Source organism: Myxocyprinus asiaticus, chromosome 7 (genome assembly GCF_019703515.2).
Source record: "Myxocyprinus asiaticus isolate MX2 ecotype Aquarium Trade chromosome 7, UBuf_Myxa_2, whole genome shotgun sequence".
Lineage (NCBI taxonomy): Eukaryota > Metazoa > Chordata > Actinopteri > Cypriniformes > Catostomidae > Myxocyprinus > Myxocyprinus asiaticus.
The window spans coordinates 11,822,475-11,828,015 of NC_059350.1; the positions used below are offsets into that span (position 1 = coordinate 11,822,475).

At 42.9% G+C, this 5,541-nt stretch overlaps 1 pseudogene; it reads left to right on the forward strand.

Annotated features, from left to right (window-relative positions):
- The first annotated feature begins 231 nt into the window (after positions 1-231).
- LOC127444304 (uncharacterized) lies at positions 232-1,737 on the forward strand (annotated as a pseudogene).
- The last annotated feature ends 3,804 nt before the right edge of the window (positions 1,738-5,541 follow it).

Genomic DNA, 5,541 nt, shown 5'->3' on the forward strand with positions numbered 1-5,541 from the left:
CAACAACTTCAACAACCATCTCGGCTGCTCCCTTTCCAACTGCAGACTCCTTCACACCTGGTGCTTCTGCAGTGGTGCCCATGCAAGGAACTTGCCCCCACAACCCAACCGCTCTACCAGACTGACTACTTAAGTATCTTGGCACACCAGTTAAGGTAAAAGCCCTAGCCACTGACTTACTAGATCACCCCGACAGAGAGTTCGTCGATTTCCTTATCAACGGGTTCAAAAATGGTTTCCATCCAGGTATAGAAATAAATCCTGACACTTTTTGTATCCCCCATAACCTCCAGTCTGCCCTCTCTGAACCAGACACCGTTGACACATTAATAGCCAAAGAAGTCCAGCAAGGTTTCATGATAGGCCCATTCAAAGAACCTCCGTTTTCTCCATTCCGCGTTAGCCCCATTGGCATTGCCACTAGGATGTATTCCGGAAAAAATAGATTTATCATCGACCTCTCTTACCCCCAAGGCACTAATGTTCCTAGCATCAATAGCATCATTCCAGCCCCCGACTTCTCTATGCAATACGCAACCATCGACCACGCCATCACTCTCATCCGCAAGGCAGGCCACGGAGCATGGCTCTCCAAAGCAGACATCACCAATGCTTTCAAAGTCATGCCCATTTGCCCAGAATTCTGGCGTTTCTTTGGAATATTCTGGAAAGGAGCTTATTATTTCGCAGTGCACCTCACCTTCGGCTGTAGAAGCAGCCCCAAGATCTTCGACTCCCTCTCGGAGGCCTTATGCTGGATTCTCATCAATAACTACAAGCTTCCCTACGTCCTCCACCTTCTCGATGACTTCCTCATCATCACACCTCCATCCACGCCTCCTCACTCAGGGCTTTCCACCCTCGTCAAAGTCTTTTCTGAGCTAGGTGTTCCCCTTTTAAAAGAGAAAACCTTAGGGCCATGCACTTTTAGGTATAACCTTAGAATCTGTCTCCTTCCAAGCATCTCTGCCTCCAACAAAAATACATACACGTAGCATATCACTGCTCTTATAAAATTATCTTCTAGCAGTCAGGTGCACAAAGCAACCACTGTTAGCTCTCCTCGGTCACCTTAACTACGCCATCAGAATAATTCCCCAAGGAAAATATTTCCTTTCCAACCTCCTAACAAAAGCAGTAACAATCCCCTCCCTCCATTACTAAGTCATTCTGGACGAAGTTTGTAAAATGGAAATGCACTTCTGGCAACAATTCCTGTCTTCATGGAATGGCATATCCTTCTTTTATAATTACTACATCACACAACCTGAAGACATTTAGCTGTACATAGATGCGGCACCTTCCACCAGCTTTGGAGGATACTTCAGCGCCCGTTGGTTTGCTTCACGAATGGCCGCCCAAGTTTAGCCGCTTCGTCCAACAATCAGACGTTCCCTCATCCGCACTCTACGAAATGTATCCTGTCATCATAGCAGCTATCCTTTGGGGGCACAAATGGTCCAAACACTCCATACTCATTCACTCAGATAACTCAACAGTAGTTGAAATCATAAATAAAGGCCGATCATGTTCCCTAGCCATCATGCCATTCGTTCGCAGACTAACACTAATATCTGCCCAACATCAGTTTCTCATTCAAGCAGCTCACATTCCTGGCTACCACAATACCATAGCTGACTCTTTGTCTCATTTTTCCTTCAGTTCAGAACCTTGGCTCCAGAATCAGACATCCACCCCACTCCAGTTCCACCATTTTCAGCCTCCATCTTCAACTAAATCCACAATTGGAAGATCTTTCAAATGCTTCACAAGAAGCTATCCTCGATGGCCTCGCCCAGAGTACCCTCTTCACTTACCTGACCGGTTGGAACTGTATCAAGGCATACCACTCCTTTTACCGACTCCTTTTTCCTCTAACAGATGTTTGGTCCATTTGCAACTTCATCACTCATGCCTATTCCAATCAAAAAAATCCATGCTTCCTCCATTCGGACCTACCTATCCGGAATCAAATTTATCCACAAACTTGCTACCGGCAAACAATGCCACTCCATTTCTCATTCTCGTGTGTCAATGCTCATTAAAGGTCTACGGAAACATGAACCAGTCCCCATCACTAAACGCTTGCCATTAACTTCTGACCTTCTTAGCCAATGCATCCTCACATTATGCTCAGGCTACTTGAGTCCTTCGGTCGACAAAACACTAGAGTCTATGTTCCTTCTCACATTCTTTGGCTTCCTGAGGTGCTCGGAATTTGCCCCATCTACTTCCGCCTTCAACCCCACCATTCATCCCAGCCTCTCAGACATCACAGCTCATACTTCAGATTCTCTCATATACACACTGAAGAAAAGTAAAAACGACCAACTTGGAGAGTCATTTCCCATCTACATTTTTCGCCTCAACTCCTTCCTCAGTCCATACGAGCCACTTTCGGAATACATCCTTTCCAGATATGCCAACCACTCATCACCTCAAGAACCACTCATTCTGGCAGAGAACAAAAAATTGGCTACAAGATTCTGGTTTAACAAACACTTTCAAAATATTCTCAGCACCTCCGGCATATCTCACGAACACTACTCCATCCATTTCTTCCGGATCGGAGCAGCCACCATGGCTGCCAGCACAGGTATCTCAGACGAAACAATCAGAGTCCTAGGTCGCTGATCGTCCGAAGCATATCGTTCATACATCTGCAAAACACCCCCCCCTCTACTCCACAGTCTGCATCCGGGGTGTCTTCAAGTCACCTGGCTTGCTACCTACTGAGTCGGAGCCCCCACTCTGAGTCTCCCTGGCCAAGATTCCCCGATCAGTCGGATCAAGGACCTCAACATCCTTTCCCTCCCTATTTCATCCAAACCCGACCATTTCAATAAAATCCTTTATCTTCATCATTGTGGCGTGTTCCTTGCTAGTGAATATACATTTAAATATGAACAAATGGTAATTTGTATCGTATTAATATTTATATACACAAGTACTTAATATCATTGTACATAATGCCATCAATGTCATCAAAATATAGATTTGTATAGATTAGATTAAAGTATAGATTTGAGACAGCTATACATACATGCAGTGTATGTATACTGTATATATACCACTATATACTACTGGTCAAAATTTTTGAAACATTTGACTGAAATGTTTCTCATGATCTTAAAAATATTTTGATCTGAAGGCACATGCTTAAATGTTTGAAATTTGTTTTGTAGACAAAAATATAATTGTGCCACCATATAAATGTATTTCATTATAAAACTAAAATTTAATAATAATAAAAAAAGTTTTTGTAATTGATGACTTGGACCAAATAATAAAGAAAAGCAGCCAATAAGTGCCCAACATAGATGGGAACTCCTTCAATACTGTTTAAAAAGTACCCCAGGGTGATACCTGAAGAAGTTGTTTGAGAAAATGTCAAGAGTACATGTCTGCAAATTCTAAGCAAAGGGTGACTACTTTGAAGATGCTAAAATATAACACAATTCTGATTTATTTTGGATTTTGTTTAGTCACAACATAATTCCCAATGTTCTATTTATGTTATTCCATAGTTTTGATGACTTTACTATTATTCTAAAATGTAAATAAATAAATAAATAAATAAATAAATAAATTATAATAAAGAAGTGTTTAAAAAAAATATGATTGGTGGGTTTTTGTTAAATGTGAGCCAAAATCATCACAATTAAAAGAACCAAAGACTTAAACTACTGCAGTCTGTGTGCACTGAATTTATTTAATACACGAGTTTCACAATTTGAGTTGTATTACTGAAATAAATGAACTTTTCCACGACATTCTAATTTATTGAGATGCACCTGTATATATACACTGGTGGCCAAAAATTTGGAATAATGTACAGATTTTGCTGTTTCGGAAGGAAATTGGTACTTTATTTCACCAAAGTGGCATTCAGCTGATCACAAAGTACAGTCAGGATATTACTGATGTAAAAAACAGGCCCCATTTCCAGCAGCCATCACTCAAACACCTTATCCTTGAGTAATCATGCTAAAGTGCTAATTTGGAACTAGAAAATCACTTGCCATTATATCAAACACAGCTGAAAGATATTTGATTAGTTAAATGAAGCTTAACCTTAAGATGGACTCAAGATGGCGCCAAGTATGGCTGCTGCGTTGCGAGCTCCAACACAACATGGTAGTGTTTTGTTTGTTTTGTTTACAATTCTTATGTTTTTTGTCTTGGATGTTGTCAGCCTTATTGTCTACGTCAGACAAACACTTTAGGACATTGGTTCAGCAATTACACACCGTAAACCAGACTTCAAATTCCTCAGTGCCGACCCGCTGTTTACAAACACGCAAGCGGAGCTCTTTGTCTGTGCTGCACGGCCACGGAAACGCAGGAGGAAAAGGGGAAACAAAGCCGGCGTTCTCATCAAAGTAAGTCGCCGCACAAATCGACCCCCTCTACCCAGTATTCTACTGGCAAATGTTCAGTCTCTGGATAACAAGATCTGCAAGCTGAAAGCGCGGATCTCTTGCCAACGAGAGACAAGGGACTGCTGCATTATCTGCCTTACGGAAACTTGGATGTCTGTGCAGATTCCAGATTCAGCCATTGAACCCGCGGGTTTCTCCGTGCACCGAGCAGACAGAGCGAAAGACCTCTCAGGTAAAAGCAGAGGTGGTGGTGTATGTTTTATGATCAACAAATCCTGGTGTGATCAGAGGAACGTACATTCTATCAAGTCTTTCTGCTCTCCTGATCTGGAATTTCTCATGCTTCTGTGTCGACCATTCTGGCTACCAAGGGAATTCACAGTGGTCATTATCACTGCTGTGTACATCCCACCACAAGCCGACACGCACCAGGCACTCAAGGAAATGTATGGGATTATAAGCAAGCAGGAAACCGCGCACCCTGAGGCCACGTTCATTGTGACCGGGGACTTTAATAAAGCCAGTTTCAAATCAGTCGCACCAAAATACCACCAGCACATTAGTTTCAACACACGAGGGGACCGGGTTTTGGACCATTGCTACTCTCCCTTCTGGGATGGCTACAAATCACTCCCCCGCCCACCATTTGGCAAATCAGACCACTCTTCCATTCTGCTTCTGCCCGCTTACAGGCAGAAACTGAAACAGGAAGCACCCACCCTCAGAACGATCCAGTGCTGGTCAGACCAATCAGATTCTATGCTACAAGACTGTTTTGATCACACGGACTGAGAGATGTTCCGGTCCACCTCTAATGACGACATCGAGCTTTACGCTGATAGCGTAATGTGTTTCATCAGAAAGTGCATAGAGGACGTTGTTCTGACCAGAACAACATGGATCTATCCAAACCAGAAGCCATGGATAAATAGCGATGTTCGCACGGCACTTAATGTGCGGACCTCCGCTTTTAATTCCGGGAACGCGGAGGAGCATAAACAAGCCAGTTATGCCCTCTGAAAAACTATCAGAACAGCAAAACGCCAGTACAGGAACAAGATTGAAGGACAGTGTAACACCACCAACTCTAGAAGCATGTGGCAGGGAATTAACATCATCACGGACTTTAAAGGGAATAAAAACTCCGCCATGAACACCG